Source organism: Melospiza melodia, chromosome 2 (assembly GCF_035770615.1).
Source record: "Melospiza melodia melodia isolate bMelMel2 chromosome 2, bMelMel2.pri, whole genome shotgun sequence".
NCBI classification, from domain to species: Eukaryota; Metazoa; Chordata; class Aves; order Passeriformes; family Passerellidae; genus Melospiza; species Melospiza melodia.
Window position 1 is genome coordinate 6,341,756 of NC_086195.1, and position 25,146 is coordinate 6,366,901.

Genomic DNA, 25,146 nt, shown 5'->3' on the forward strand with positions numbered 1-25,146 from the left:
TGGAGCGCTTCCAGCACGCAGGGCACGGATTTACACCGCGTGGAGCATCCGCAACCGAGCCCGCATCCCTCCATCCATCCGCCCCGGGACCGTGCCATTTACTGACACCGCTCCGTGCCCGTTCCCTGCCTCACCGAGACTTTCCCTCACGATCCCCCATTGCTCCATCCCCGCCTTTCCCCACACACATCCCCCGCGCTCCGGAGCTTCGCCCACCGCAGCCGGGTTCCGCCCGCTCCCTCCCATCCCCGCGGGGCGGCTGCGGCGGGGCCGGGCCCTCGGGCACCTCCCTCCCGCCTCCGTGCCCGCATCCCTCCCTCCCTCCCTCCGTGCGTGCCGCGGGATGCGCTGCCGGCCGGCCGGGCGGGCGCACACGGCGGGACCAGAGCCATGTCTCCGGTGAGCGGCACGGGCGGGCGGTGGGGCTCGGGGGAGCCGCTGCTCTCCTGTCCCCGGGGCTGGGTGATCTCCCCGGGGCTGGGTGATCTCCCCGGGGCTGGGTGCTCTCCCCACGGCAGAGCGGGGCGATGGGCGCGGTGCGGGCTCGGGGGGCGGCTCCTCCGCACAGCATCGCGTCCCGCCGCGTTGCGGGCAGCGCCGAGCCCCGGCCGGGCGCTGCGGGGCGGAGCCGCGCCGGGCGGGAGGAGCGGCGGCCGCGGCGGCTGCTGCCGCCCCCGCTATCTGACCCGACCTTCCCCCTCTCCTCCTCCTCCTCCTCCTCCGCCCCCCGGCTCTCCTGCCCCCAGCGGCCCGGGAGGAACTGAACCATCGCCGCACAGGAAGTAGCGGCTGCGGGGAGCGGCGGCGGCGGCAGCAGCGACAGCCGGGGCTGCCGCACTCAATGAGCGACGCTCCCGCAGCCGCCCGCCCCGCTCGCCCCTTCCCCGCCTCCCGAGGGCAGCGGCGCCCAGCCAGCCCGCCGCCGCCGGGGGTTGGAGGCTGAAGCGGGCAGAGGCAGCTCCGGCTCTTCCCGAGGAAGAGGAGGAGGAGGAGGAGGAGGAGGCGGCGGCGGGGACTGCAGGTTGGTGCCGCTCCGCCGGCGAGGCGCGGGTAGCGGGATGCGGAGGGAGCGAGGCGGGCGCGGAGCCTGGGGCAGCATCCCCGCACGCCGGGGCTCGGCCGGGAGCCCCTTCGGAAAGGCCCCGGCGCGCCGCCCCCGCTGCGGCGGCTCGGGAGGAGCCGAGCGGGCCCGGCCCGGCTCGGTCCGGCGGTGCCGGTGCCGCCGGCGGGGGCTGCGCTTTGTGCGGCGGCGGGCGGCACCCGGGGCCGTGCGGGGAAGGGCACAATGGTCCCGGCTGGAACGCATCCTGCCCATCCCGGGGAGATGGACGCCGTCCCGGGAGGCGCAGGCTGGCCGGGAGCAGGGCGGCTGGGATCCCCGCCGAGTGCGAGGGATGGATGGATGGATGGATGGATGGATGGATGGATGGATGGATGGATGGATGGATGGATGGATGGAGCGAGCGAGCAAAAAGTGGGGGAGCGGTTGAAAACAAAAAGAAAGAAAGAAGGGAAGCCCGTTTCGGAAGAGCCGGGCTGTGCCTGGGTGCACGGCTTGCGGGTGCAAAATGGAGAAGAGCAAACCCTATTGATCTGAGAGAGGCAACCAAATGGGATGCTGTTGTGCCTGGATTCTGTTCAGAGGATGCTGATGGATAAATTAAGGTGTTAGCCTAACGTGTAGGCATCTAAATAAATAAGCACGCTGATTATCCCCTTAGAGCTTTTATACACTGTATACTTAGTGCTTTTATACACTGTATACTTAGGGCTTTCAACATTGTATTGTGTTGAGATGGTTACCTGCTTAACGCCACACTTGTATGCTCTTCCCCTCCAACATTTTTTCCTCTTTTAGTCTTCATATTTCCTCATTGATCGGGCAGAGAGCCCGTGTGGTATGAGAAAAGAAAGTGTCAGAGTTTCCAAGAATCTTGCTGCTTATTCAAAGCAGCATAATATAATCTCATTAGCTCATCGTGTTATCTTACTCGTTAATTTCAAGGCCAAAATAAACTTGATGGCCTTTCCCCCTGTCCTGCTCGGAGGGAAACAGGCTGGAGTCCAGGATGGCATGTTTGCTGTCAGGGAATTGCTGATGTGCCAAGCGTGTTTGGGAGCAGAGTGGTGAAGCTCTCCTCTTGACTTGGCACTGCTTCTCTTGTGATGACGCTCTGCACTTGAGACTCTGCTGGAACCACAGGTCATTTAGGTGAAGTTCAGCATGATCTCAGATGTATGTGGAGTTTTTTTTTCCCAAGTTTGATTCTACAAGCAGTAGAACTTGTATGTATGGTTTCCATTAATTTTCTTGCAAGACTGCAGCTGTGTAGGAGATGGAGAAGTTATATGGTGTTTTAGTTGAGCACTGGGCTGGTACAGGACTGCTTGTGCTGCAAACAGTTCTGACCCTTGGATTTTAAATGTAAATGTTCTAGTATTTCCTGTAACTTTCACAGGAGCCTTGGCTTTTGGTTCCCTTCTGTGTACCCCAGTCTTCTTTCCCTTTCACATCTATTGTTACTGAGATTATGCTCATTACTTTCAGTATGGTTTTCAGCCTTTTCTAAGAGCAGCTTTATGTACTCTTAAGAAAGTCTCATTATCTCTTCCTTGCCTGATTCCCACCTTCACCTCTCCACCCTTATACACACAGTTAATTGGAGAAAGCAGGACAGAGAACAGTTGGTCTCCAAATATAGCTGGAATTCAACAAGCACAGGAAAAACACCTGACCAGATTGTCCCCGCTGAGCATGATAAAAATGGCAGGACCACTTATCAAAACTTTGTAGTGCAGTTTAACAATGCATTGCAGATAGCTCTGCTGAGAGTGCTCGAGTTGTGCCTGACAAGGGCTGAAATCAGAATGGGCTTTAGTTGAGGTAATGTTAGACAGAAAAAAAGAATGAGATTTCCTCTTCCCCTTGTGGTTTCTTTTATCTCTGAAGAGGTGCATTAAGAAACTGGACAAAATTCCACTTACACTTTGTGCTAGCAGAGCTCCCTGTAATTGTATGTTCTTTTCCCAGCCAGAGCTAGAGCTTTCTGCTTTGTGTTAATCTTCTTACAAACTGAAATTATTGCATAGTCTTGTGTGCTGGCTTCGTTTTTTTTTTCCCCTTCTGCCTCTCCTAGCAGAAAGATGCATTGTTTTCAAATCCTAAATGGTGTTTTGTTTACTCACAAAACTGTTGCAGAATAATTGGATTTGATGCTTACATTTTGTGGGGAACCAGTGTGAATAAAGTATTGCTGTTAACTGTAATGAGTTCACCTATTCTAAATTTATGATAGCCATAAATTTTTGGATGCTGCTTCTACACTGCAAATTAAAAAAAAAAAAGGTTGTGTTCAGTCTTGCTGCTTTGGCTTATGAGAACATAATTCTTAGTAAGAATGGCCAGGGTGCTGATGAAGAAACTTAATTAGCATTTGCAGTGGTTAAAAATGTGCTGTTCTTTCACTGGGTTTTTTAGTGTTCATGGTTGGTTAGTGCATGTGTAGCTTGGTTATAGTTGATTCCTGAACAAAGACCAGGTGTCTTGGCAATTGGTACCCGGAGTGCTGGGAGATAAAGAACAAAAGAAATGACAAAACCCAAAGAGAACCTAGGACTTGATTGTTTCTCAGACTGTTCTACCCTCTGGTGCAGAGACATCAGTAATAACTACTCTCTGTCTACACTTGCATTCCACATTAGGGCCAGGGAGCTTTTGCTTGTGGGCAGCTCTTAACAAGTAATTGATAACATTTTTTTATTACCAAAATGAAAAGGAAGGGAATAGAGAGATATTTCAAGGCGTTATCCAAATTTCTTCTCTACCCGTGATATTAACCAAGATAAAATAAGAAAAAGGAGCACTAATCCCCAGGCCTGTGCTGCATGCTTGATGAAGATACTCTTAAATGTGTTGCATGAAAATCAGTTTGCCATCTGATGCAGGATCCTGGTAGGACTCCAGGCGTGAGTCAGCACCTAAGTTAGGGACTGATTATCACTAGGACAGGCACCTGTGGGAAAAATCAAGATAATCTAGGAAGTGTTTAATTTGCTGGTGTACCAAACTTGATTTATTAATTGCAGAGGTCCAAATTTCAAATGGTTGAAAAGGAAGTGAACCCTCGCTTATGTATTTTTTTGATGCCTCCAAAGTCAGTTTATATTTATGATTTATCTGTAGCATTTCCTTGTGCCTGTGAGTCTGGACACATATAGGAGTATGCAAGACATGACAGGGATGAGAAGATGAGCATTTAGACGTGTGACACACAAGTCATAGCAAAGATGAAAGAAATATTTGTCTTTTTTGTAAAGACCAATCTACAAGTGCTGCCTTTGGACCCAGTCCTCTGCAGCAGTTCTGCCTTCTGCTGTGCATGTATTTGCAGCTGTCTGACCAGCATAACTGTGCTGGATGGGGCATTTGTCTTGGGAAGCAGGAGACTTGGGTTTTGTTCTTGTCCAAATGAGTATTCAGTGTTACAAGAAAGAACTGAGAGCCTATGGGGCTGTTTTTTGCAGGTAAGCCCAAGTAAACCCCAAATAGTTTTAGGAGTTCAGTGCATTGACCAAAGAAGTGCTGGGTGGCAATTATGATGAAGCTTTCCTGGCCTTTTCCCTGGAAGATATTGAAGTAATTCCCAGTTTAGGGCACCTGAGGATACTGATGGACAGAGGAGACAATCAGAGTGACCTTTCTGTTTTGTGATGGGGTCAGTGTTGTCTTGCATGTTGAACTTTCCAAAGTTGTTGATCTTTATGAGACAATCCCAGGGAAAGCAGGACTTGGTAGTACATCTCCTTGCTGTTGGTAAAACAGCCCAGTTGCTCCTGTTGCTTTTTTCTGTCTCTTTTTTTTTTTAAATTTAATTTTTTTTTCTTTACCCCCAACCCTTTGTGGCTATTCTGAGGCGTGCCACTTTAGGGACAACAAGCATGTAATTTTTGGCTTGTTCCTCTCCTGGGAATTGGGGAACTTGGGACCTAGGCTGTGTGAGGCTTTCTACTGCAATGCTGCATTTTCTGTGCGCCCATGGGTGTTGTCAGTTCCTCTGTAGAGAGCCAGCGTGAAATAAAGAGAACAAGATTTCTGTTCCCTCTTGGATGGGGAATGAAGGCTGGTGGGCTGACTAGCCTTAATACTGTCATTTCTCTTGCAGTAGTATCAATAATGTGGTGTTTGCTTTCCAAACAAAAAGATGTGGTTTGTGTCCCAAAGAGTTGTAAGATCATTTGAAGCCTGATGTAGTGGAAATCTGAAGTTTTCCCTGCCAAAACGGGCTGTGCCCTGGGTTGCAACCTTGTTGCCTAATTTTGTGATAACTGCTGGAGTTTCAGACTGCTCAGGGGAAAAAAAAAAAGCTTATCCTTGAAGTAGATGTTGATTTCCCTGCATTTTATGAGAAGGAAAAGGCGTATTACTTGCTTATACATTTGGACTGAAATGATGAAAGTTTTCCATACCAATGAGGTGGATCCAAGTGTGTTGCAGAATGTTTAGAATCCAACAGCTCCTGTGCATTCAGGAGGGGAAAAAAAAACTATTTAAACTGCTACAATGTTCTGTATCAATGCTAAGAGCTGCTTAATGGTCAGGGGTAAGCCGTGTGGACACATTGGACTCTGTGTAGCAGCTCTTCTCCATGCCGACTTTCTCATTTGCTGTAAATGAAATGAGATTTCAGTGACATTTTTAGTTTATTTTCTTCTCCTCTTGTGGTTCTTGTGTGTTAGCATTGCTTAGGTAATTATAGTGTGCTCACTAGAAGCCCTGACAGCCTAAACTGAGTTCTTTGTAAAAAACACGGCGTTTCCCTTAATTAACAGAGACTAGAAACAGCACCTGAATCTATTAATTAAATAGTCAAAGTTGATCTCTATTTAGGATATATTAACGAGCAAAACAAAATACATTTCTGACTAAAATGTTGCCCAGAGTAATTGAGCTACTGTGAGGTGCTTTTTTTCTTTTGGTGAAGAAAAATAATCTGTTGGTGCTGCAACTGTCACACATGCACAGTCATGCAAAATTCATGTGAGATAGTTCACAGTTCTGTGCTACTGAGAACAATAGCCACTATTTCTTCTTCAAAGCTCTTCAGAGATGTTAAATAATCCTTGTGACAACCCTATGAAGTGAGTATTGTAGTAATTCTGTATGGATGGCAAAACAATTAATGGGCATTGTCTCCAGCTGCGCTGAGATAGTGGAATTTGCAGCGTGCCCTGCTGCTGGAACTCCTGGTTGTGGGAGCAAAGGGTGGGTGAGCCCATCCTGCTGCCTCTTCTTCTGCCTGTATCTGTGCTGATGTAAGCACTCTGCAGATGCTGGGGTCATCAGCATGAAGGTGTGTAGGTCAGGGTGGAGCGTGCATGTCCTGATAAAGGATGGATTGAGCTCATTCCGAATTATTCTGACCGCGTCACCGGCATCAGTCCTTGGGGGAGAGGCGTGTGGAGCTGTTGGCTGTGCTGTGATCTGGGATGTCCATCTGGATGTGAGAGTTGGGTTGCTCAGACTGGCTCCAGAGCACCAGTTCCTTCATTTATGGGATGAGATTCTGGCCAGAACTTCCCACTGGGCCTTGCCGGCCTGGGCTTGCTCAGTGTGGCTTGAGGGTGGTCTCCTGATTTCCTCTGATCTGAAAAGGGTGCGGATCCCACTGTTCCCTCTGCTGCATGAGCACCAGCTGTGTCCGCCAGCTGGAGGAGGTCTGGATGACCAGTGTGAAAAATGCGTATTTTATGATTGGCTTTTCGCAAATATTAAAATGAATATTATGTGTGTTATGTTAGAAAGTTATGCTGTATTAATTTTCTTAAGTAGTGTGTTAAATATAGTTTATTTATAGTTTCTATAGAGTTTATTATAGTTAATATAGTTTTAACCTTGTGTTACAAGGTTTAAATAGAAACTATCAATGTAAGACACTTTTTTTAAAGAAAGGACTCACACCAAGATAGCAGCCACAGGATGCCTAAATCTTTCAGAGAAAGAGAATTTATTGCTTCATTATCAGAAGAAACTAACTTCTTCCCGCCTCACTCAGCTCTGAAGACACCGTCAGGATTCAGAGGAAGAAGTTGACACTGACCAGACAGAATCCTGTGTTTGAATGGAATTTATGCATCATGTATGAGGTGTATGAATATGCAACAGGCTATTGCTTTTAAGGCTTAATCCTCTGTTAACGTGGGTCCTTTTTTGGGCTTATTTTGCCCAGAAAGAGGCACCCGGACATCCATAACTCTTTGTTTCTGTTGTCTCATATTGTCCGAATCCAAATTGTCCAAATTATTATTACTCTAATTATATTCCTATTTTTATAACCATTTTAAAATTAAACTTTTAAAATTTTAAAAACAAGTGATTGGCGTTTTTCACACCAGGACATCAGCTCCTGTTGGGTCAGCCCAGTGTCACAGCTTTCCTGGGCAGCCTGGCTGTGGCTGCTGACATCCTCTTGTGTCTCCTCTTCTCCTCCACCAGCTCTGCCTGCTGCCCTTCCAGGAGTTATGAATGCCACAGCAGATGGCTTGGGGAGGCAGTGTCTGTAATTACTGCTGCAAGATTCCCCAAGCTTGACTCTGCACAAAGAACGCTTTTTCCCCCCCTGGAGATTCAAAGTTGTCGGTGCTTCAAATGCAGATTTGGTCTTTTCAGGGGAACACGATGGAGGAAATGTGTGATTTACAGTGCTGGTTCAAAAGCAGCCTGTCTTTCCTCTTGACATAATTCATATCATGCTTTAGTGTTAGCAGTTTTCAGTTTTCTCTTGCTAGGTCAGCTCTCATGTTCCTGGTAGTGATATGGCTGCACTGCTTATGGACCCAAGTTTTGATAACAGCTGACATATTGCTAAATAACACAACCATAATCACTTTATTTGGTAGTAGGTAACCCTCCAGCAGGTTTCAGTGTGGATGTTGTTCTCCCATCTGAGCAGGGATGTGCAGCTCCAGGTTTGACACATTTGTAATGCCTAGTGCAAGGGCTCATCTCCCAGCTGTGATTGACTGACCCAAGGTTATGCTGCACAGTGTCGTCTTTTCTGTGGGTTCCTTGCTCCAAATACCTTTCTGAAGTCTTGATCTCCTTTCCAGCGTGTCTGAGCTGAATTTTCTCCTCTTACATCCCTCTGATGCTGATGGCCCTTGGGTTGTTAACTGTGTAGCTAGTCAGGTTTGAATTATAAGAGGCCTGAAGCAAAAGGGAAAGAAAGATTTTCATTTCCTGAGGTCAGTGAGGAGGCTGTGACCCAAATCACCCCCTGAGCAATGTTTTTCCTTCTGGTGGTCACAGAAGAGGTGGTGCCTCTGGTTCCCCAGACAGCTTCCTGTGCTTACTCATAGTATAGAGGGTTGGAGCCCCTCTCTTTGTAGGGAGCACAGGAGTCTCCTCTCTATTTGAGTCTGTTTTTTTTAACTTGCTTTGTTTGTAAAATACATTTACCTAAATGTATAAGTAGCAATGAGACTCTGGGCCAGATTGCAGATTGTTACTGATCTCAGTTTTCAGTGAAAGATCATCACTGGGATCATGGGGTTGAGGGGCCTTTTGTGTTTTGAGGTTTTTATCTTGGCCACCCCATGGCAAGGGGACAGGGCCATGCCTTTTTGCAGTCTCTGCTCACAACTAACTCTTCTGGAACTTGTAAATGGTTTTCACATTGAATTTGCCTCTGGTATTGCTCTTACTTGTGGAGAGGACAACTACTTGCAAACAGATGTATATCATATTTACCTAGCACTGTAGCAAGGATGTTGTTTATATAATCTTTTAGGAATTGAGATGGCTTAATCTGAAATAGTATGTACTTTAAAACTCAGTTTGGTTTTTATTGTCTCAAGTTGAGTTGTTTCTGTCAGTGGAAGCTGAACTGGCTGGCCCAACACTCCAGCTGCATTTTCCCCAGCGTCTTCTGTGTTGGTACAAGACCCATTGCTGCCAAACACTGCTGATTCCTTTTAAGCTTTCCTGCCCAAATATTCATTAGAAAGCACTCAGTGAGCCCTCTGCCTGCTCTGCAAGGACTGAGTTTGCATTCACTGCCCAACATCAGTGGTGCCTTAAGCTGAGCTTAGAGGCAGCAGCAGTGAGGTGCCTTGGCTGCAGATCCCTGGATGCTGGGCAGCAGCAGGGTCACAGTGTGCTTGCCCTGGTGCTCTGCTCTGCCCTGGCCATCAGGAGCTGGCTGCTGCCAGGGATGTGTCCTGAGGTGGGCTGGACCTTGGCTCTGACCTGATACAGACATGCTTGTTTGCTCATCCCTCAGAAAAGGCATTCAGCCTCACCTTTAAAAACTGGGTAAAAATGGCATTGCTTCAGCTTGTCTGCTGCAGCTGCAGCTGTGAATTGAGGACCATAACTTATGGTAAAGGTTTTTGGAGCATGGAGTCTAAGAACGAAGACAAGTCCATTAAAAACGTATGTTTATGGTGTTAGATGTGTACTGCTGCTGGCAAGCTCTCCTGGGTGCAGCTCTGCCTATACCAAAACCCTCTTGATGGTGCTTCTGTTTTTTTTTTTTTAACTTTGAAGCTTTTGCCAGCAATCCAATAAGGACAAGTTTCATTTTTGTCTGTGTGCTATATTTTTTTTCTGGTGTATTCCAGTGCACTGCTGCAGTGGTGTGTTGGCTTTTCAGGAGCAATACCATGCTGGAGAGCAAGAGCTGACCCAAGTGGTGGTGATGAGTCCAGGGGCACTCACAGCATCACCTCAGTTACACTTCACAGTAAAAACCAGGTAGACACTGTTCATCTTTGAGGTAACAGGATTGCAGTATGCAACCCACTATGAGCCTTACTTCATTTAGGTAATGAGCATTTACCTCTCTCTTCTGCAAAAGCAAGTGGTATAATCCTTTCTTACCTTTCTTTTGTCTTGCCCTGTTTGTATTTCACATTTTTTTAATGTCCTAAACCTTAAACAAGTGACCACGTTCACAGGGGTCTCAGGTTGAGGGAAGAGATGATGATCTGACTCCATGTTTCAGAAGGCTGATTTATTATTTTATGATATATATTACATTAAAACAATACTAAAAGAATAGAAGAAAGGATTTCCTCAGAAGGCTAGCTAAGAATAGAATAAGAAGGAATGATAACAAAAGCTTGTGGTTTGGGCTCTCTGTCCAAGCCATCTGGACTGTGATTGGCCATTAATTAGAAACAACCACATGAGGCCAATCACAGATGCACCTGTTGCATTCCACAGCAGCAAATAACCATTGTTTACATTTTATTCTTGAGGCCTCTCAGCTTCTCAGGAGAAAAAATCCTAGGGAAAGGATTTTTCATAAAAGATGTCTGCGACATAAACTTTTTTTTTTTTTGTGGTGATCTCAATGTTTGTTGGTAGATCTGATCTGGAGGTTGAACCTTTGCTTTTCCTTCAAGGCACTGAAGGGTGCAAAGGCTGTACTTTACATCCATCTACACTAACTGTTCCAGTTCTAAACCTGTCCTGATGTCTCCCAAAGGAAGCTATGAACTGCTGGGAAGGGTTATCTGTGGGTAACTTGGCTTGCTGGGCCTGAGAGAGGAGTAGGATGTGGTTTTGTACGAGGGAAGCCAGCAGAAGCCTTACTGCACTTGGCATTGCATGTGAAACTAGCACCGCTTGCTCTTCACACCATTGCTGCTGTGAAGGAAGGCACATCCTTTGAGAACATGATTGGGTTCAGAATGGCAGTGAAGACTTCCTTCTCAGTGAAACAACATCCAAAAGAATGTGGTTTCACATTGGTTTAACGGGCACTTCCTCTGTTGATTTATTTTAATAAAATTTTGCCTAGATGGCTTTTTTAATTGAATGTTTAAGCAAGCTGAAAGCAGGCATTTTACTGTCTCTCTTTAATTTGTGCTGATACATGGTTTAGCATAATTATTTTTTAATGCCCTTTTTTAAAGTGTAGTGCCCTCATTCTCCTGACCCTCTTCATTCAAGAAGAAGTGGATTTAATTTGGAGAGAAATGTCTGTGGTATGGCTGCCCTGTGGCAGGGAGGTATGTGGGAGGGGTGGGTTTGATAAAAAAAAGAAAAAAAAAAGTTGGCTTTTAATGAGATGGGTTCAGGCCAAAAAGCATTAGGAATGATCTGAGGCATACTGTGGTGTTTGTAAGCTTCTGAACCTCATGAATTTAGTTCTAAATGTGAACCTTGCAGCATTGCACACATGCCTTGGTTTTACTGGGTGACCTAAAATAACCAACTTAGAGTTTTTCTCCTTTTTTTCCCCCTCCCATTCCTCTCACAGGCCTGTCCTTTCTTGTTGGCCAGCATTAACTGTCCTGGATCCCTAAAGAGGAGACAGAGCCATGTTCCTCTCCTTTGAGGTTTCTGCCTGATGCAGTGTGTGGAGTGCTGGAGCTCTCCAGGGCAGGAGGATTTTGTCACTGAGCAGATAAAATTGGCTCCCTCCTGCCTCTGGTTGGCTCCTTGCTCTTCCCCAGTGCAGCAGGAATATCAACACTGGAAGGAAAAGGTTGGCACCATCATTTATAGTGGTATTGCTATTTAGTCTGGAATGTAGGAGTCTGCTGGTACTCCTGAACCCTCTCTTTGAATGAAATTAATCATAACAGCCTCAATTTTTGGTGATACCATTGCCTACATTCATTTGTGCCTCTGTATTTACTCTGGAGGCTTTTTTTAAACACTGTTCATTGATACAACAAGGTTGGCAAAACTTCTGAAGGGGAAGAAAGCTCTACGCTGTCTTGTGTTCTGTGTTCCTACCAAATACCTGTTTTGATAATAACCAAAAATGTAGAGCTTCCACTTAGCAGTTTGAAGCTTGAATGTGGGTAAAGATGCCCAAGAACCCCAAACCCTTCTTTCCCCTCTGACTCCAAACGAAAAAAACCAAGAACCCCATATGAGGGTACACACACACACACAAAGAGACACACACACACTTGAAAAATGGTTCTCCTTGGCATGAGCTGGACTGTGGCATGCAGCTGAAGGCACTTTTTCCTATGGACCAAGCTGCAAGAAAAACTGAGTGGGAAAAGAAAATCACAGAGATGTCTAGGAAACATTAATAAAGGGGATTAAGATGGTTATTCATAGAGAACACCTGAGAGCCTGCTGCAGGAGCAGAAGGAAGTGAACTGCTGTCTGTGCCTGCTGTAGAGAGGACAAGTTAGGGATTTAAGATGCAGAATGGAGAGCTGCAAAACTTTGGAGGAAGCTTTCTGTTGCCAAGCAGGAGTTGTAAAATTGATGTTGCTGGAAGGAACTCAAAAAGAAAAGATCCTGGCAGATGCTGGGGAAGAGTTGGGGTTTGGTGTTTCTGGGTACTGGAGTGCCTGGTCCCTCATGGGAAATGAGATGTGGCAAGGGGCAGGGGAAATCCAAGAATGTGAGCTCTGGCCTTCCCTGCTCTTCCCTTATGTTGCTGTGCAAAAAATAAAATAAGGCTGGGAGGGAGTGGGGGCAAGGAACTAGCAGTCATGATGAAGAGAAGTGAAAGGTGATGGAGAAGCTTTGCTGGCAAAGGTTGGGGACAGCTGGGTTAGGTGACTTATGGAAATCTCCTTTAGCTGCACACTCTGAAATTTTATATTGGGAGAGACTTGTGTTCCAACCCTGCTCCACTCTGGGAGCCTCACGTGCTGTGAATTCCAGCACAGGGCAGCACTGATCTGACTGCCAGATCCAATGACCCTGGGAAGGGTATTGGTATTTTTAATTTGCTTTCAAGTGCTCCTTTCAGATAGGGGCTGGTTCTTATCTTCCTCTCTGAGAAGGTGAAGCAGTTCACTTGCAATCCATGGAGAATGCGGAGCAAAGCCTTGAAGGTGGTGACCTTAGAGATTAGCCTCAAAACAGATGCACCAGGAAGATCATGGTGCCTTCATCTTGCTGATTTTTTCAGCCTTTGGGCTCTCAGTGAGTTTCTGTGGCTCAGTGAATTCCTGATGACCAGCCAAAGGAGAGTTGTAACTACCAGGAATGCATGGAGGGCACTGAACAAAAGCTGAAAGGCTGAGGAAGTGCCTGCAGAATTTAAATGCAGGTGCTGGTTCTCTCTACAGCACAGTCCTGCTTGCCTTTTTGGTATTGCAGCCATTGCACAAAGCTGATGGGTGCTGGAGGAGTTTTGCAGAGCCACAAGCACTGAATTAAAATCTGAGTTGAGTTCCTGGCTCCGTGCACCAGTGAACGCTTCGCTAGCAAGCATCTGAGATGAAGTACCAGAAAATTTATGGACTGTGATGGTCTGTCACTCTGTGTGAGCAGAAATGAAATACCATCCAGCTTCCTGAATTGATTTCTTTGGTGTGTGGTGAGCCTAAAATTATTTGGCAGGACATATGGTCTCAGTGTGTTGGTAAAACACGGGCGAACTGGGAGGCTCTGTGCAAGGAAATGCAAGTGGAGCATCTTGTCCTTGGAGTTCTCTTCCCAGCAATGACCTGTCACAGACATCTTTTATGAAAAATCCTTTCCTTTGGATTTTTCCTCCTGAGAAGCTGAGAGGCCTCAGGAACAAAATGTAAACAGTGATTATCTGCTGCTGTGGAATGCAACAGGTGCATCTGTGATTGGTCTCATGTGGTTGTTTCTAATTAATGGCCAATCACAGTCAACTGGCTCGGACAGAGAGTCCAAACCAGAAACCTTTGTTATCATTCCTTCTTTTTCTATTCTTAGCTAGCCTTCTGAGGAAATCCTTTCTTATATATATATGTATATATATATATAATCTATTAAATATGTAAATAATAATATATAATAAATATATAAATAGTATCTATAAATAATTAATCAGCCTTCTGAAACATGGAGTCAGATCCTCATCTCTTCCCTCATCCTAAAACCCCTGGAAACACCGTCACAATGACCAGCATGTCACCTTGGCAGTGCTGAGCCCTCATCCCCTGTGAATTAATAAAGCATCAAAAATGTGTGTATTTGTAATGTAATTCTAATGTGAATGAGGCACAACTTGGCTCCTGAGCACAAGGAAATTCAGTTTTCCTGTTGCTGACTATGGGGCCTGTGCCTACAGAGAGCAGGCAGAACGGAGATAAACTGAGCCTGCATTTAATAACTCAGTAGCTGTTGGGGGAATCTGTAATTTGCTGGTTTTCAAAACACCAGATGCTCTTCTGAGAGGGGAGCTCTCCTGTGTTTCTACCCTAATTCCAGGTCAACATTAAGATGGGGTTCTGTCCACTGGAAGCATTTTGGATGTTATTGTGAGGTAAATGGACCCTCCACTTTGGAAGTCTGTCTTTTGCAGATAATGTAGTGTTTGGAGTTCACAGATCTGGTGGAATTACACCTATGAGAGAGGGTATGAGCAGCAGAAAGCCAGTTACCTGCACTCCACATGTTTGCTCTGGATAGCCAGTGACTCCTCATTAGCTGTGTGCTTGTAAACCTGCAAATAGTTGTTACAGAAATTAAAATCCCCACTATACCGGTACAGGTCCTCTCTGCAGGGGTGTCTGGCTGGTAACAATAATATTTAACAAGTTCCAACAGCATCAAGAAGATACAATCTGATTACAAAGTGGGGGTTTTTTTCCTGCACTGAGCTTTTTTGCTTGAGATTTTAACTTGCATATCTTCTAGAGAGGGGTAGATCTTCTCAGACAGGTGAAATTGTGCATCTCCAGCTTATCTTGGTATAATTTTCCCTTGTTCACCTCCTCTTCCTTCTCTTCCTTGCTTCATCCCACTTATTGTGGGTTTTGTCAGGGCCCTTTTTTAGGCACTTAGAGTCAGTTGCCAAATTACAGTAACAAGCAGGTAAGTTTAATGCTGCACAGCATGACAGATGCAGTATTTGTCCTAGCAATGCTTCCTCTTTGTGGACTTCATTTTTGTCCTTCCAGTATACTCAGATCAGGTTTTCTTTCCTGTGCCTCTGGTAATTTTTTGGTAAAAGTTGTGTATGGGGGAAAGAAGAGGAGCATGAAGGGGGTGCAAATGGCCTTTATTCCTGGTTTTTCTTGGGTTTTACATTTATGTTGCCATGGGGTGGGGGCTGCTGTTCTCTGCCCAGTCCATCTACATTCAGGGCAGCCTGAATGTAGCAGGTCCACATTTGGGCAGCCACTGCTGTGTTTCCAGCTGTGAACTAAAGGGTAGTCTGGGTTGGAGGAGAGGAATGTGCCAGGGAGATGCTGTGGGGCCTGTGCAGCATCATCTGTTCAACCTGCTGCTTTCTGGGACTCCTGTTGCCTGTCTTGTCCTAAAATCCTGTGGCGTATCTCTCCTGGCCTTGCTTCCTTGGGATCTGTCGCATCTTGAATGTGCTGTTTGTCAAATTCTTTATTTTCTCTCCTAGGAACTCATGGAGTTCTTTCTGCTGCTTCTTCCCCCTGTGTCCTACCAGGGCTCTTGGTGCTGCCTTGTCAGAAGCCAAGAAGCTTTTACAGCCATTTAAGAGCTGCTGCCCATTTTTTAGGATGCATTATCTCTTCCTTCTTTTTTGGGAGTCCTAGTTTTCTGCCTCGGGTCTGGATGCAGTCCTAATTTATGTAGAAATCCTATCTTGAAACTTGTTCAGTTGTTAACTTATCACAGGCAGCTTTGCAGTTCCTGTGATGGAAGTGAGAGTTTCTGCATGTGGAGGGGGCTGTGCTAACCACTAAAGATTTTGGTTATGTTGGCCAGTTCCTGACTGCTTCTTTTTTAGTTCTTTATTGAGAGGTTATTTTAGGAGGAAGAATGTAATCGGGTCAAAAATCAAATTTCAGTCAGGGCTGATTCATTTTGTATGGGGCATGTTTTGGTTGCTGGGCACTGCTCACAATAGAAATCAGAAGAATTGGAGTGTTCAAACTAATTTTTACTTGGTCTTTCCCATTGGCAGTGATTGGCTTTCCTGACATGGTTTCATGTCATTTAGACTTCAGAACACTAATTTCTGGTTTGTATTAAATGTACTTTTGACTAACAGAAATGTGTTGGGGAAAGTAATAAAGCCCAAAGGGCAACAAAACCATTTCCTCTTGGCACAGTGTTTTTTCTGTAGATCAGACATGGACATGTTTTGTTTTGACCTGTTTCATTGCTAGCATGAACTTGAAATTTCAAGATCTTGCCACTGAGCAGAGTAAACTTATAAAGCATTCAAGTGAATTAAGGCAGAGTATTTGGAGTTACAAGATGTCACCTTTGTTCACCATGTCATGGTGGTTCCCATTAGCCATCATTGTTGCCTTGGAGAGCAGGATGCCTCTGTGAGGTTAGAAAACACTTTCCAAAAGCATGAAGTGTGCATATCAGGTAGTTAATATCTGTAATGTCTGATATCTGAAACCTGCAGGGGATTTGAGTTTATAATGTATGCTTTTTCATATTGGAGCTTGATTGGTTTTTTTTTAAAGAGAAACTGCCATGATCTCTCACAAAGTAATAGAGGGAAATAGTGTTATAAATCCTTGATGTGTTGTGAAAGCCTAGACCTTTCCTGTTGCTACCTTCTATTTTCCTCCTGTGCAGATCAGGTTTTTATTATGTGCTCTTTCTCTCATGGTCACTACTCTTAAAAGTTTATTCAGACAGACTGAATACCAGGCAAAATATTAAAAATATTTACACTGAGACAGCAGCTTTTTTCCTGCACACTGAAATCATGTGTCCATTCACCAAATGAACTGTCTGGAAAGGAACAGGATGGAGGGCCCAGGCTGGTTTAAACTGCTATCTCTGCTTTAATTAATGTTGTAGAGGCTTGTGGCACAGCTTGTCTAGCTGAGCATCTCCCTTTAGGTAGTTTGGGGTATTTCTCCTGGCCTGGAGCCACCTCTCTCAAAGGGCACTGGTTTCCCAATGGTCTCGTGTGGCATCTGCCAGTCCTGTGTGGATGTTGTGGGTGTGTGTTGGAAACATCTAAAAACGTCTCTTGGTGCTATGTTTAGAAACCCAGATCTCTTCCATAAATGTTGGTTAGAGGTTCAAGGAGTAACTTTTCTCTGCCCTTTAACCTGGAATCCTTTTCCTCCAACCTCAGCCATCTTTTCATCTCCCTGCCTCCCTGTGTGTGTTCAAAGCTAAATGCTTTAAGTTCCAATATGCAAATACACCCGTAGGTCAGAGCATGGATTCAGTTTGAGATTATTTGACTATCTTGAAGATGTGATTTCATGGCTGTAAGACTCTAAAACCACTCTGAAATTAAAGTCTCTGAGTAATCTATAATAAAGGAACATTGCAAAATGCAGGTGCATAGCAGTAAGATTGCTCTGCCTTGAAAGATAGATACTTATGGAACTGCAAGCACTGTAAGCCTTAGTATTTTCATTATTGTTGTGATCAAGTTTTTTATTATGTATTAAACAGTTTATAGGCAGCTGAGCAATGCCTATAAAGTGCTGGTTACTGTTTCTGGCTTACTGTTTCTTCCCCTCTTTCTGGCCCCTAGTGTTATCCCCATTTCAGTGAAATATAATTCCTCTGCTATGATCAAGGCAGAAGGAATAAGGTAGTGATTGGTATGGTGAGATTTTTTTTCTCTCCCTACTTTTCCATTGTCTTTTAACACAGTACTTCCAAACTAAACACTGTGTGATAGCTTTGTGGTAGCTCTGATGGTCTGAAGAAACAAAATAAAACAACTCCACTGATTAACAGCTTCAGAAAAATATTTGCCCTGTGAAGAGAGAAGTCATTCCCTAGCAAAAATTACTTGCACCTCTGTGCTTTCCAATCTGCTGCTATCCAGAGGATATAATTGATAAATATTTTAATCCTTTTGATTTTAAGATTCCTACGTGTCCTGAATGAAGTTGCTTTTTTATTTTTAATTTTATCACCATTCCTGAAGAGTGATTTGGACTTACAAAAGGGGCAAACTGTTGCGAACTGCTTTAGAGCAAAAAATGTGACAACCATCCTGAGCTGTGGAAAAAAAGATGAGTGTAGATAGTGGGAGAAATTGGGGTAAGGTTCCAGGAGTCTCTGAATGTTGTTGTTCTTGTTGTCTGAACACCTTTCAGATATTAAGGTGCTGCAGGTTACTTGGTCACTAAGACTCTGGTTTTGTTATGGCTCCTCTTGTATAGGTCTATATAGATTCAGTTCTGTATTTTGAGTATTTCCTATTTTTGAATACCCTTCTGGGAGGCAAGGCATAGAGTGGAAGGGGAGAAGTTGCAGGATGGGCAGTTTACAAATATATTCCTTTTCTTTCAGTTTTTTTCTATGTCCAAGAGAAAGACAGGAGCAGAGTTGGCTGGTTTTAAGAATCAATGGCTAAGCAGAGCTTTAAACCTAGAAATTAGTAACTAGAAATGTTCCCTGCAGATCAGTAAATCATGCCCACCTCTCTAGTGACCAGCATTTAAAATGATGCTTCATCCAGGTTATTGCACTGCTGAAAGTAAACATTTCTTCCTTTGAAGTGCATCAAATGCTCACTGCAGTAGTGGTTAATCTGCCTGATTTCAGAAGGCATTCTGCTTATTTTTACCTAACTTTCTTTGTCTAAAATTCAACCACTACTTTGAATATGGCTCAAAATATATTCTGTTTGCCAGTATGTACATTGAAAAAGAGTCTCACAACAGTGTGTTGTAGAATTGTAACGGGTAAGTAATACTGTAGTTGGTGCTTTCTAAATATTTCAAATGATGTCTGAGGGTTGTAATGAAATGCTGCTCTATGGTGTGACAAATCACTGGCAGCAGGGCTGGTAAAGCTTGCAGGGGGTGGATTTAGCTTGGGAAGGAGGTGACAGCTGAGCCTGCAGTGCTGTGGTCAGGGCTGGGCAGTGGGGCAGGACACGGGGTTGAAAAGCCAATTCTGGCCCTTGGCAAAATGCACTCCTGAGGAAACATAACCCTTCCTTGTGACCATAAAAAAAAACCTATCAGAGGTCCAGAGGGCAGCTGTGTGTTTGCTTTACCTGTGCCCTTTGGCCTGGCTGTATGCCTTTTCCAAGGGGTATTTATATTTTAAGCAACATGAGATTGCAGCTGGGCCCGTGAAGGACGTGAGGGGTGGCTTACACGTGCTCAGAACTCACTGGCTGTTCCTCCCTGAGCCATCCCAGCAGTGCCTCCCTCATCCCCTGCCCTGCAGCTGGACACATCTGGAGGCAGCAGGGTGTGCAGGCAGCCATACCTTGTGCTGGGGATACTGTGGGGCAATCCCTTGGTGAGAGATCCCTGGATTTAGGAGAGGGCATGAAGGTGGAGCTGGCCATCCCTCTGGGGCACTGAGGTGTTGGTGGGGCCAGGGAAGCTGCTCCTCTGGCTGTGCCTGAGTTCCTGCTGTGGTTCCTCTCTCCTGGAGCAGCTTTCCCTGCATTAGGTAAGCCAGGGCTGGTTCCTGTGGGTCTCTCCCACAGCAGCTCTGTGGTGGGAAGAATGGGCTAACCTCATTTCTCAGCTTGCGGGAAGTGCTTTGGGATTTGATATTTCAAGGTGATGATTGGGCTGGAGGGCAAAGTGAACTTGGGAACTCGTTAAAGAAAAGGTGCAATCACAGAATCATAGAATGTCCAGGGGCTGGAAGGGATCTTGAAGATGGTCTTGTTCCAGGTTGCTCCAAGCCCCATCCCACCTGGCTTTGAACACTTCCAGGGCATCCACAACCCCCCTGCTCCAGTGTCTGACCACCCTCACAGTAATGAATTTCTGCCTCATATCTGACCTAAATTTCTCCTCTTTCAGTTTGTACTGGTTACTCCTTGTCCTGTCACTGCAATTCCCCTACATGTCACCTCTGGAGTGTGTATGAGATCTTAATCTATTTACCACTGAATGTGCTGTACTTGGGATGCTCTGTCAGCATGGAATTCTACTTTCCATGTGCCAGTAAATATTTTAACCTTTAGTTATTAATGCTGTTTTATGGATTCCATATTCCTGAAGCAGCAATTACTTTTTAAATTTCTCATCCACTTAGGAAAAGTTGTCTTTATTCATGTATTTCTCTGAAGATAATAAGGAGACCTCTTTTGCTTCCTCTATGGAAATAAATGAATGTGATGGATGCAGAGAAGCATCTCAGTTCTTTTTAATTTCTTTGTGTAGGAAGTGGCTCTACTGTTCCATTTTAGAGTCTTGTGGCACCTGAAAAATGAGAATCAGGGAAAGGTTAGCCCTGTGCTTAGGCTGACAAGGAGGTGTGAAAAGAGGCTACTGATATGTGGATGCAGTTGAGTCTTTTGGTGGAGCTTGAAGGCAGTCAGTCTTACTGCAGGACCCAGATCTGTCAAATTTGAATGACAAGGCAAAAATCTGATTTTTTAGGATTTGACTGTTCATTTATCTTTTTTTTTTTTCCATTTCCTTTCTTTGTGTTTAGAAATTTTATACAGAGAAAGGGGAAAAAATCAACTTGCTTATTTGGGTAGTGTTAGTTTCCTATGGTCAAATGTTGTGATTTCTTTTTTTTTCCCTTTGATTTTAAAACTTTAAAATCCATGCTGTGAAATGAATCTGGAAAGCAGCAGGTGGATTAAAAAGGAGTACACTTGAACACAAATAATGGAGCTCCCAGGAGCAGAGAGACTGGAAGCACAGGGAGAGAGGCACAGGCAAGAAGGAATAAATCTTTTTGACTGTGCTGCTGAATGCTCAGAAGTCTTTCTGCATGTGGTGTGAGTAAATTGCCAGCTGTCTCTAGTGCTCAGGAATAATTATTCCCTTCTCCTTGAGTCATTCTGGAGTAATTCAAGTCTATCTGTACATGAGCAGAGGTTTTTTGTGCTTCTTCTGATGCCTCCAGAGTGAACAGTGCTTGGCACCACTCTGTGCAGTGTGAGGCTCTCTGAGCTGATCCAGGGCAGCATTGCACCAGCTGCAAAGAGACTCTGTAGGATTGATAGAAGGAAAACATGGTTTTGTTTTATATCTCTGCTTATTGCAGGGGGTTTTGTCTCTTGTTTTGGTGTTTGGGGTTTTTTTTTTGGGGGGGGGGGGTTGTTTGTTTGTTTTTTGTGGGTTTTTGTTCGTTTCTTTATTATTATTTTTTGGTTTTGTTTTCCTCAGTGGGTGAAACATATACATGGAAGCAAAAGAGGATGTAGTAAAGCTGCCTGCTTTTACTTCCCTAAGACTTTCAGCAGACTTATTTTCCCTAAGTTAGTTTTTGCCTATTTTTTTTTGTGTGCATATGATGCATTTTCTGCCTAAGACAGAGTATATTGATATTGTATATTCATATTAAATATCACTTTCTTACCTGAAAACAAGAAATGGTACATATACATATTATGGATGAATCTTAATTTATTCATGGAACTAAAGAAAGCAAACTGTATCTGAAATCTACCATGTTCAGATTGCACTTCACATGAATGGTGTCCTGCAGAGCTGAGTTAGAGAACAAGAAGCAGGGGCTTAAAAGGTATCACAGTATTTATAGTCAATTAGTTTATACCAGCTGCTGTAAGCTTTTATGCAGTGTTTATCCACTTGGAAGTTTCTGTTGTGTGTTTGGCTGGGTGTGATTTTTAGAGCAAAGATAGAAATAAACTTGGATCTGGTGAGGGAATTGATCCCTCTGTCCAGCCCCCTTTGGAAGCTGCCATCCCGAGCCTGGCAGAGGTGAGAGGAGCCTGCTGTGCTGCCCTAAATAAACTTTCTTGCTGTGTTCAGGGAGGCTGATTGGTTTCATTGATAGAGCTGTAAACGAGACAAACCAGCCTGCTTTGAAGCCTCTGTGCCTAATGAATCAGCCAGGATGTTTTGATCTGTCCTGTGCAGTTTTCCACCTGAGCAAATGTTGACTATAAAGACCTGAACCTACACCACTATGTGGTGGCAAGCCCTTTAAATTTGGTTGTTGTCACTGGATCCTGTGGCTGTTGCTTAAAGAAGGCAGCAGAAGGAGCCTGGCAGGGCAGTCCCTTGCTTTTGTGTCCCTGCTCCTGGTGTCCCCTTTCCCTCTGCATAGATCACAATGCCTGCACACATCTGATCCCCCCCAGAGCTGCTGTCCAGGTAAAGTTTCGCTGCTTTCCCTTGTCGTGGAGCTTAAAAAAAGTAAATGAACAACAGCTGTGTTGAGCAGGGCAGCATGGAGAGGAATAAAGTGAGTTTAAAGAGCATCTGCTCCCATATTTTGCTTGGAACAGGGGATTTGTCACCCAGAAGAGTCAGGGTGAATATGTAGCATTTTTCTGGCTTATTGCCATGTGGGATTGTGAACTGACAGCTCAGCTCAATGCTGGTCACTGTGTTGCATGGCCAGCTGCACCCAGGCTCCCTGTCTCTGGTACAGGAAATTTTGTGCTTGGAAAAGCCATCCTTGAAATACTCAGTGATCTGAGAGAAAAAGCAAATAAAGTTGTCATTTTTTTTCCTCATGGCCCCTGCTTGCCCTGCTCCAGCCCTAGAACTGTTTCCTGCACAGAATTGTTTTCTCTTTTTCCATTTATTTTCTTCCACACGTCTTCTACTAAAAGAAATCCACTTCCTGCATGCGTACTTTTACTTTATCTTTTTAGGCTGCTTTTACTCTTTCTTCCTCATTATCAATATGGTTTCTTTGTTTCCTTCTGTATCTTTTTCTGTACTTTCTCTTACTTTCTTTTCCTTCCCCTTTTTCATTCCCTGATCCCTTTGCAGAGCCACCCCTTGGCTTCTCAAGTCACAAGCCAAAATTAGAGGGTGTAGGAATTATCCCAGGTATGAACCCATGTCTCATAAATCTGTGTGCAAACTGTAATTTCTCTCCAAGGAAAGCTTCCAAACTTAATTAAAAAAAAATATTGGTACATAGACTATCCTGGCCCTCGGGAATTTGTTCCAGGGGATGCTGGTCTTTGCTGAAGTATGTGGCTTGTGACTTTGTTTTTTAGTTTCATCCAGTATCTTTGTTCACTCACATTGCTTCTCCTTCCTCTCTGATGGAGTTTTCTTTATCTGCTCTTCCTTCCCTTGCTCAAGAACTGCCCCAAAACCTCATGTGCATGTTTTCCTCTTTGTCATTTCTTCAGGACCTATTTTTTATGCCTTTTGAGTAGAGATACTGACTGGTTTAAAAGCCATTGAGTGAATACTAGAAGACTGTTAGATGGTTCTACTCTTCAGGCTGACTTTAGAGGAAGCAATCTCAAGTCCTGAGTCTCACCAGGCTCAGGAATTTGCTGTGTATGCAGAGCCCTCCCTGAGTTTTCAGTGGCTCAGCATTTGGAATTTAAAAAAAAATCTGCTGCTTTGCTTTTCCAGGTTCCTGTCAAGGCTTTTTTGGGGGAAAAGTGGAAAAAAAACTCATGAAAAAACCAGCAGGACTCCTTCACTGGGCTCTGTATTTTTACAGTCCTGATAGGCAGTGTCACAGTTGTATTTGTATTACAACAGTAAGGCCCTGTTTGCTTTACGCCCTGTGTTTTGCAGAACTGGAAATAAGTCCTTGAGGCTGTTGGTTTTTCAGTTCATGAAGGTGGTGCTGGAAGATACTTGAGGAGAACAAGTGGTTTTTTTACCACCCTTCAGTCTGACAGTCAGACCAAGGCTTTTCTGTGGAAAACTGGAGCTTGCCTTGGAAAGGTCAAGTATGTGTTCAAGTAGCAGTGTGCAGGAACAGAAAACCCTTTCAGAGCAGTTGTCCAGAGATGCAACAGAAGTTATCTGCTTGTCTCTTATTATACCTGTCACCAGAGAAATCTGGTGAACGAGTCTCCAGTTTCCAGCAGGAGAAATAAGTTACAGTGAACAATAAGAGGCCCATGGGGAGTGCCCAAGGCATCGTCTTTCACACAGACTGAAAGCTCTTTTCTTCTGTGCAGGAAAAGAACAAATAAGGAAAACGTTAGTCTGCTACTGATGGGACACATGTGAAGCATTAGGAAAAATTAAAAGGTCGAGTTACTTTCAGTTCTCTGAAGTTAGATCCTTAATCTCTGTGCTGACAGAATTGAGAGAAGGTTTTTTTTTTCTTCCAAGAAAAAGGAGAGGACCAGTCAGTCTGGCACAGGAATATAAACCCACTTCTGTTCCTCAGAGTATAAAAATTGCTTGGTGGAACAGATTGAGTTGTGTGAAGATCCCTTGGAGCACATGTACATTTGCAGTTGTAATTTTTTGTTACATGCTTCATAGAATCATCAAGAGCATCATGGAATGGGAGGGATTGGAAGGGACCTTGAAGATCATCTCATTCCCACACCCCTGCCATGAGCAAGGACACCTTTCACTAGACCAGGTTGCTCAGGGCCCCATCCAGCCTGGCCTTGAACACTTCCAGGGATGGTTTCTGCCTTCACATGGAGAGGAGGAAATTGAGCTGCTGATTCTGCATCCCTCACCTGTAGAAGCCTCTCCTGGAGGTGTTTTTGCCTATGGAAGTGAGCATGTATAGGGTATAGAGGACCTACCCGGTGCTTCATACTCTTGTTTTATTCTGAGGATTTTTAAGAGTTTAATAAAATAATTTTAAAGAAAAGGCTTGAAGTTCGTTTTGCATTTAAACTTATGAAAGATCAATGAGTGAAGTTAACAGGACAGACTTAAGGCCAGTGGACCTCAAGGTGCTGTAAAAACTATCCTCAATTTTGTACAGGTTTCAAGAAATACAGATGTGTGCATGTGACAAGCTTATCACTGTTGGGTGCACACAACTGCAGTCCTTTCAAGGCTAGAACCATGGATATGTTTTTCCCTTGATAATTGCCATGTGTTACAGGATATTTTCTGTCTTGTTATTACTTGCATGTGCAGTACCAAGAGCGCTGGGTTTTGCTGTGCCAGCACTTTGGAGTTGGAACGCCTGTGAATTTCCTAAGGGAATGTGCTTGTTCCTTTCATGCTGGAGGATGTGCTCGGCTGGGGATGAGGATTTTGGCCAAGAACACTGCATCAAAATGTTCCCCACATGATGGGCTGCTTCTGCATCCAATTCAGCAGCTGTTTCCTTGTATTGCTGCCTTCTGCAGTGCTGTCCTCTGCCAATTCTCCCTTTTCTCCCTAAGGAGAATGCACACTGGAGAGCTGATTCATCAGCCCAGTGAAGAGCTGTGCTCAAATTAGTCCTTTCCCCAGGCTTCAGAGTGTTGTCCAGACATGAACAGGAATGGATGGCACTAGGTGTGAGTGTACAGCTCTGGTGAGGATTTATCCTGTGTGTTTCTGAGGCTCCTGTTATCCCATTTGGAAGTAGAGCTGTTTCTGTCCCCTTCTGCTTAGTCTGTTCCCTACCCTGACCTTTTTTATTCTTTTCAT

The 25,146-nt window shown here is 44.7% G+C and overlaps 1 protein-coding gene across 5 annotated transcripts in view; it reads left to right on the plus strand.

Annotated features, from left to right (window-relative positions):
• The first annotated feature begins 380 nt into the window (after positions 1 to 380).
• The window catches only part of AGPAT3 (1-acylglycerol-3-phosphate O-acyltransferase 3), a 90,994-nt gene continuing 66,228 nt past the window's right edge, over positions 381 to 25,146 (plus strand). Inside the window, exon 1 of one of the 5 annotated variants that reach the window (XM_063181581.1) lies at positions 381 to 399. The gene's annotated coding sequence lies outside the window, so the exon portion shown is untranslated. Of the gene's footprint in view, positions 400 to 975; positions 1,022 to 19,037; positions 19,286 to 25,146 lie in introns of those variants that run through there. The other 4 variants (XM_063181566.1, XM_063181594.1, XM_063181606.1 and 1 more) reach the window with 4 other exon arrangements.